The sequence below is a fragment of the Falco cherrug genome, chromosome 9, assembly GCF_023634085.1.
Source record: "Falco cherrug isolate bFalChe1 chromosome 9, bFalChe1.pri, whole genome shotgun sequence".
Taxonomy (NCBI): domain Eukaryota; kingdom Metazoa; phylum Chordata; class Aves; order Falconiformes; family Falconidae; genus Falco; species Falco cherrug.
In genome coordinates, this window is record NC_073705.1 from 35,541,651 (window position 1) to 35,550,534 (window position 8,884).

Consider the following 8,884-nt stretch of genomic DNA (forward strand, 5'->3'; position numbering starts at 1 on the left):
TGAAACCAAACATAACACTTTTACAATAGTCAGCAAAGTCCAGAAGAACTTGCACTTAAATTGAGCTTCAGAACAAAAGCACCACCAAAAAACCAATTTGCTACTTTCTTACACACAGGTTCCTTCATTACATGCCCTTGTACATCAGCATCCAACCACCCACACACATCAATACTGCCATCCTCTAATGCAACTTTTCCCCCTACATCTTCAAATAAGGAGATGAAATTGCAGCACCAGCTCCAGAAACAAAACTCCATGCTATCTGAACTTCATGACAGAGGTGAATCAAAATCAGCAGTATTTCTGGCTGCCAACAGCTCTCACTCTAAAGTCTTCCCCACAGAAGTTCGTGACTCCCTGATAGCATCTGGATGCAGCCTAGGTGCCCCACAGTTACGTCTAAAGCTTTATGGCCAACACTTACATTTTGAACATCACAGGAAATAAACCTGCAGACTGCTGAGGAACAGCAGCATATGTTCCCAAACCTCCATGCAAACAGCAGCATAGTGGACAAATTGTTGGCACTGTTAGACAAAGATAGACCTAATTTTTATTTGTTTCATGCATAATAGTGCAGACTGAGAACTGATGCTCACTGGGACCAAGAAATGCCAAAAATCTGTATTTATATGGGGACCTATACAATATTAAGACATACTGGGTAGGACAATCAACAAAGTAAGTTTTACTCTGTCATCTTTCAGGTGAACTGTTCCCTCCATTTCCCCACAAATCCAAACGTTTCCATACTTTCCTCTGTCAACATCTGTCTATCCACAAAGCTGAAATTGCAGGAGCACGCATAGAGATTTTTCAGCCAATACATGCATCCCCTGCCATACAAGCAATCTGGAAATTGCAAATGTCACCGAAATCTCGGAATGAAGACGTATCGACACCAATGTGATGCAGATAAGCAGACACTTCTTTATTGACAGCCGGGTGCGTGAGTGAGTCCTCTCACGATCAACGCACACGAAGTTTCAAAATCATACACCATATATAGAACTTATTAATACATATTCATTAAGTATTCATGCATAATCATAGTATTCTCCAGAAATCATTAACATACTCTCCTCCCATATCCGATTCTGCGCAGTAAAGGTTAGAAAGGTCCAGAAATGGGTCTGGAGTATGATTTGGGTAGGTGGTATATAAGTCGGTGGTTGCAATCTCCCCCTGCTGGAATTACCTTTTACTAAAGTTCACAGTTTCTTGGCAGGTAACTACCAGTTGTTCCAGTCGACTCTCCCCAGTTGCCATTAATTCTATATTCTGACATTTCAATACACTTTCTACATACAGAAGACTAGTCAAATACAAAGAAATATGTAAAATCCCAAATTTGTTACCTAAGTTTTAAACAATGATTCTAGCCCATTCTTCTGGCCTTGGTACAGGACTGTACAAAGGATTTCACAGCAGCTTTTACTGTGCAACTACAAGTTTCATTAAAATATATTTCTTATCCCTCTATATTTCTATTAAAATGATTTAATAAAATCTAATAAAGTCAATTAATTCTAACTTATTAGCAGATCTGTAACACGAAGGCATCCAAAAGTTTGGCAAGTGGAATCGAAGTAATCTGTTCTTTGATAACCGCACTGACCAGCACTGAAGGTGCACGGAATACAGCTCCAAGAGTGAACAGCATGCCACTTACCTAAGCAGCCAACAGCATGTAACTGACTCTTTTGCAAGCAAATTTCCATAACTCCTCCCATAAACCAAGCCTTTCCAGTGGCAGGCTGAACCTGTTACCTTACTTAAAGCACATGACCAGCCTCAGGATTAGTATTCTAACTTTGGGAACATGACCCATCTGTTCAGAGGTAGAAGACTCTGCAGATAATGTGAATTTTACAAATTCATTCACTTCTGAGTAAGCAGAACAGAGGCAAAAGCAACCGGAGCTGCAGGTTTAACGTGTTAGGAGCTCTGCAGACTCCTGTCCAGCCAGACACGAGCTTTAAGAGCACGATGCCGGTTACTATTTCAACACTTTGTCATTCCAGCTGCACAGACCGCCTCTCTGGGGGAAGAACAGCGTGCACTGCTGCGTTAGCTCGTCAAGAAGCGATGGAAGGGGCCGTCGAGGTGTCGCCACGTCTCTGAAGCCAGGTTACGACCAGAGAAACACAAGGCTTCACACGCTGCCCCCACAGCGGCCTCAGCGGGCGGCGCTTCCCCCGCAGGCCGCCCTGACCCGGGCCGCCCCCCGGCACGGCCCCTCTCGCGGGCTGCGGCTGCCCTGCCGCGCGCTGGGCCCAACGGTCGCCCGCCGTTTCCCGCCAGCCACGCGCGCCTCGCCCTCATTCCCTCCACGGCCCGGCCCGGCCCCCTCTGGGCGCCGCGTCTCACCACACTTGGGCTGCCACAAAGGCAGGAGGCGGCGCCAAGCCCGGCTCCTACGGCAGCTTTTGACACCCGAGGACTCACGAGGAACGCGGTGAGAGGGGAGCAAAGGTTTCCCGCCCAAACACTGGTGGTGCCGGCTCTGTGCTGCAGCTGGGTGCTCCATTTTGGGACCGAACTGCGGCAAAAGCACCTGAGAGGTGCGTGGCTTTCTTGTAAGGCTAAAGTGATGCTAAAGCTGTCAGGCAGCTGGCTGCGAAACCCAGCACTTTGTGAGGGAAACGCATGCGTGGAGGGGGGCAAGGAGTGGTATTTGGTATTTTCATTCTCAAAACATGCCATCTCTGGCACTGAAACAGCCCCCAAAAGCACGTCCTTCAGAGAAAAAGGCATGAGGAAAAGCTGCCAATACCCATTCAGTTACTCAACAGCCGTGCTTTTGCCCAGCAGCTTCTTGGAAAATTAGAAGTGAGATAAAGCAAAAGAGAGGAACAGGGACAACATAATGGGAAAGAAGCAGAAATAACTTTTTTAAAAAATATTAAAAACATTTTTCTCTTCAAGCCAAGCAGTCCTTCATGATCCCCCACTGGCTGCACCTCAGTGTAAACCATTTTCACCTGCTCTGCCACCAGAAACTAATTAAATCTCTGCAGAGAGGGGTGGGGGAGGTTTGCTGAAGCCTCCAGTCTGTTTTCCAAACACTTTTCTACTACCCACCTTTGCATGGCTATGGTTTTATCCTGTGCAAATTGTTCCTCTTTGGTCTTTGCTAGTGCTTACAGACCTAAATTTTCCCTCTCTACTTTAACTTTCACTCTGCCTTTGTAACAGATTTATTCTAGTTCCTTGGCATGACATGGAAACAAGCTATCTATCACTCATGCCAGTTCAACACCTTTTGGGGCACTCTGATGCTGGCTGTTCTGCAAAATCTTAATTAGACCTGCTTTCACTAAATCTGGCACAAAGTGCACTCATTTTGGACAGACTAAATTTATTCAATAACAGTCCTGCAATCTACTTGGCTCTCACTAAACCCTTTCTTCCCCATCACTGAAATCATTGTCTTTTATAAATGATCAATTCCATCTAAGCGATTTTGCATAGAGGTTTTCAGAGAAAAAAAATACTGATTTCAGTAAGTTCACCGGGGAAATGATTGAGTGACTATGGGAAGAAAAAGCGATTCTGGCTTGACTGTGTTAGTTCCTTCAAAATGTGTTTCAGTGCTAATTTACTAGTTGGTTTGTATAATTTATCCCTGTCATTCCATTTTTAAAATGGTATTAAGTATAACAGAATCCCTCAATTTATTATAGGATTACTGCAATTTCAAAATAATCAAATCATTCATTATATAAATTAGCACTAAAACCTAGAACATCCAGAGAAACAACCACCTACGAAATAGTTAGTCCATTGAATGTCTTTGATGATTCCATATAAAATTACTTCAAATTCCTCCTCATCCATTCCTTGCAAAGGAAACCAACATGCTGCTGACCTGCACATCTGATAATAAAAGATTAATTTAGGAGAGTTATCCTAAAACAAGTTATTAAAAAAGGTCAAACACTGTCTTGCACCAGATACGCAAGAACACAATGAATAAAACCGAACCCATGGTTTAATGCCACAACAGAGGCCCTAGAAAGGGGAATAAACGTTTAACTTCTCCCTCATACTGAAGTTCTAGGATGATTTCCAAATTGTAACAGCTGCCTTGCTATACCTTATATTATCTGGAGTTAACTCTTTTAAATTACTTTTTCAGTGATTCACATCAGTACCTTTGTGATCAAGCCACATAGAGGGTGTGTTATTGCCAGGTAAATAGGCATAAAGTGGCATTTAGCCCAGGATTAAAGAACGTTATTGTTTCTTAAAGCTGTGAATTTAATTCTAACTGTAGGAAGGAGAAACTACCTCTCTGGGAACCTGTAAGGACTCTCAAGAGGCCTAAAGCATTGCGCTTGATCAAGGGCTGATCACATTTACAACACTGATAAGGAGCTGCAGTTATCAGCGAGTAGTTGCCACATTTTGTCTAAGATCAAGACTTATTCTGGCTTTTGTGAAGGTACTGTGAAAAGGATGCCATTTTACGAATGAGTAAGCCTGACACCATTTTCCCAACAGGACAAACAGCGTCATGCGAGAATGTGCTGCATCACCACACACTTTGAGGTTGGGCGTTTTACACAATTCACAGCCCAGAGGTGTAGCTGACTACAGTTAACAGTGAGGCAGGTTCTCCTGAGCAAACCTTGATAATAAGTTTCCTACAGAGCCCTGCTGCCAAGTCAGATCCTGCTGTTTATCTCCAGTGCAATCTGACCTGTGGGTTAGTATGACTGACTGAAAGCCTCTCCTGACCTGTCCTGGGATTCCTGTACAGAGGGTTTCTTCTTTACTCCTTATCCACAGTGAAGCTATAAGAGAAAGGTTATCTTCTCCTTTATGCATTGCCTAGTTAGGATCCTCGGTTTGGTCTCCAGATCTGGCTTCTCCAGATGTATGCTGTTCTGAAAACAGGACCAAACAATTTAGTGTCTGTATTTCTAACTCTGTATATTTTCTATATATTTTTTATCATTAATGTACACATTAATAACTATACTTACAGTGCAGTGCAATTATACTGAATAATGTATACATTCATGGTAAAAAGTATAAAGAGCCTCCATATTTGACAGAAAATATTTGTTTTAGTGCTGCCAACCCTCATGATTTTCTTGGGCCTAGAGTTAATGAGGTAAATAACAATGGTGTTAGATTTTTCACTCTTTATTATAAAACAAAAAGTAAACATCAGCCTTGTGAGTAGAGACCGAAAAAAACCCCCAACAAATCATGCCAGTATCACTGCAACCTCAAAGCATCCCAAACAGGCTGTTAACAGCCTATCATCTACAGTTACTGGGGTTGGCAATGCTTTTCATTTTGAGTGTCTACATTAATATCTAAAGGAGCTTTAGAGGAACTCTGTCCAACTCACCTCTGAGATTTGAAGGGCAGAACAGACTGTGGCTCACCAAGGCTGGCTGCCGCAGGACTACACTCACCATCAGTGTCTGACTCCTGTTTGAACTGTAGTGTTCGCTTTCTTAAATGGTCTAGTTTTGATTTAATACCACATGATATGCTCTTTCCTGTGGCTTTAATTAAGTGCTGCAAATGATTTCACAGCCCTACTATGGAAAGTTAATTTTATTGATTACATTTCTGACCTCATCACAGAATAGATGTCCTATTTGCTTCACAATAATTATTTTTCACAAAATGCCCTTGACTGGTGTTAATTACATTGTTGTAAATCTTCCACTGATTGCATCTGGCCATCTCTTTCCAATATCCAGCCTCAGACTCACTAGTAAGCCAACCAGCCTATACTAGCCTGTTCACCTTTTCAAATACTAACTTTTCTTTACTCTTCCCAAACTTGTGCAGCATGATAAAATTTAACAGAAATCAGTTCTAGTGATTTAAATTTCCTTTAAATTTGCAGGCAACTTTATAACCCTAGGAGATACAGTTTAAATCTGTCACTTCTTTGGAATATTTTCTCTAAAGAATACCAATATCTTCCTCCCAAAAATCTATTTATGGATAAAATTTTGCATATGGAAAACAAATGGATAATTTTAAAGTATATAAAGATGCTATGTAAACAGGGAAAGCTAAAAAATATCTAGCCAGACTAGGTATAGCCAAGAGGTAAGAACAGGTCAGATTGTATGGTAAACATTTACATGGTAAACATAACTCTGTTTGTATAGCTCCCAGTTCTATATATGACTTTTTGAATCCCCACATTAAGTGTAAGAAATGCTCTTAAGTAAGAAAATACAGTGTAATATATTGGCAGCAGAGAGTTCATGTGGAAGATTTGGGGCTGGTCTATAATTCCTTCAAGTCAATAGCAAAAGTTCCACTGAATAAACATTGAAACATTGTCATGATCTTGGAAAAAAAAAAAAAAAAAAAGGCAAGATTTAGCAATAAAGCCTACTTTTCTGAGACACTGTATTTCCCAAACAAATGTCTAATTTCAAATGAATTTTAAAACAAAAATATTTAGATTTGGGTAGATAGCAGCGTACAACATCAGAAATCTTGTTTTTACTGTGATGAAAGGAGTAGAAAGCCAGCAACATAGTACAAGATGCTCATTTCAGTAAGGAAAAGTTAAGTATATGAAAACACAATGAACTAATTTCTGAAAAGTGTATTTTTTAAATACACAGCAGTGTGAGGCCTCCTTGCATACACTTGCTTACCTTTGCAAAAGGCAGCTTGGCTCAGCAGCAGAGCCCCACTGAGTTGGGTCCTTATCGGCAGCCAGCACAGCTGCATGCACTAAAGCCAGACAAGCAGACACAGTTGCCCTTAATGAATAAATAAACCCCTGAGCTTGGCACCTAGGTCTTGCAACCACCAAGCTTCTCCAGCTTTTCTTGTGAAAGGTCATTGCCATTTTACACAACTGCTAGGGAATACAGCACTTGGGAGATGGTCTGTTCAGCATTTGGATGGCAGATAAGGCAATTAACCAAGAGGCAGACACGTATTCTGCAGTTTGTACCTACTGCAAACATTCATATTAAACTGAGGTCACACAGGGTAAGCTGTTTGGTTTATAAAAGCTGGGTCTCTGTAGCCCACCAGAAGACAGAACCAGAGTAGCAAGCACTGGCATTTGCCAGGACCCACTTAGGCAAGTACAAACAGGTCACCCGCACTTATGGAGCTGCTTTGGTCTTGCTTAGAGGGCTTTGGCCTTTTAAACCAAGGCCACCTGCAGAAAGGAAGATTCCCCCATTGGTCTTGTGGGGTACTGACTCTGCTATCCCTCTTCCCAGTTCCAGCACTCAGTAATGTCTTGCAGCAAGAGTGGCCAAGAGAGGCTTTCCCAGTGAGCACCAGCTGATAGCTCCAGCTCCAAGTGCTCCAAAGTTGATTTTCTGTGAGGGAAGTGAAAGCAGCCAGAAGCTACAGTGCTGGAAAAAACAAGGCATCACAGGGAGAATGTGCTCAAAAATTTCTTCAGGATAAAGCCTGAGAGTGGCATATGAAACTTCTGCACTGGGCTGAACTGTAGACAGGGAAAATGTTTTTAAGCTTTACCTAAATCCAAACTGTGGGGTAATATAATAAGTACATGTGATTGTGTACACATCTATGTATTTAAACATGTGTATGTACACTTATAAATATATACGTGTCTGTACATCTGTATATGTGTACAAAAACACAAGGGCAGGTTAACATTTTGATCCTTTTTCCACTGAAAGCAGCACATTGAAAATACACGTTTCCAACCAAATTTCACTTCCATGATATTGCTGCCCCTAAAGACTCAACTATGCAAGTCATCTGTAGAGTTCTAACAGATAAAAGGTTTTTCCCTGCCTTTCTTTTTCCTAAAATATTAATTTCTGGATTTACAGCTATGTGATTCAGTTAAAGAAAATGAAGGATGAAGCAAGAGAGAAAGCACACAACCAAGACAAGGTTTGAAGGAGAATTATGGAAACAACATGCTGAAAGGAAGTTATATCCACTGCAGTATTAGACATCCACATGCAGTTTTTAAGGTACGGCTTTCCTTCATTTTTCTGACACCAATAATGTTCAAAATGTAACCAGCCCTGAGAATAATAGGTGTGCTGTCCTCACACAGATTTCACCTATACACCTTAGCAAGTTCTTTTATGTAAGGCACTGTCACCATATTTTTTTGACCTTGATTTCCTTAGCCAATATAATATTCTTTTTTTAAATAAGAGGGGGTGAAATAACTCAGTTTCTCTGCAGAACTTGATGTTCAAGTCTAACTTCTCTGTGGACATCATTGCCATCCAATATAATATTCTTTTTTTAAATAAGAGGGGGTGAAATAACTCAGTTTCTCTGCAGAACTTGATGTTCAAGTCTAACTTCTCTGTGGACATCATTGCCATCTAGTGTGATGATGTTGTGACTGGACTATTTCATGTACAGAAAAAAGGGTAGGAAGACGGTCATTAGTTTCACTATAAGTTGGTAATGATGCTGAGAACATAGAATGAAATCGCAGTATTGAAACGTGAGGGTTAGAATTACAATGAAGCTAAACTGAACTGCATAGCCGCAGTTATCAGAGAACTATTTTGAAAGCCAAGTAGTTAAAACAACTGATTTTGCAATCCAGCACAGAAGACAGCTTGCAACTATGTGACTGATTTATCATACTTTTCACCCGCTACGTTCAGCTTCTAATTAAAAAAAAATGTTAAGTTCATCTCTTTAGGACTCTCTGTGTTCTTACCATTTTTTTTTCCTTCAAATTATACTAGCTAGGTAAAAAAATCTAAAAAAAATACCCTCAAAAAGAAAAAAAAAAAAAGACAAGCATTTGAAAAGATACAATAGTTCACTTACAGTGAAAAGGAAAAAAGAAAATTGACTTTATTTAAAGAAAATTAATCCTACAGGAAAAAATTCAAATATAATGCAACACATCACTTTTTTA

At 40.7% G+C, this 8,884-nt stretch overlaps 1 long non-coding RNA gene across 1 annotated transcript in view; it reads right to left on the reverse strand.

The window, feature by feature from the left end:
- The window catches only part of LOC114017822 (uncharacterized), a 43,687-nt gene extending 38,215 nt beyond the window's left edge, over positions 1 to 5,472 (reverse strand). Inside the window, exon 1 of the long non-coding RNA XR_008733984.1 lies at positions 5,369 to 5,472. This is a non-coding gene — a long non-coding RNA (uncharacterized LOC114017822). The remainder of the gene's footprint in view (positions 1 to 5,368) is intronic.
- Positions 5,473 to 8,884: the final 3,412 nt, after the last annotated feature.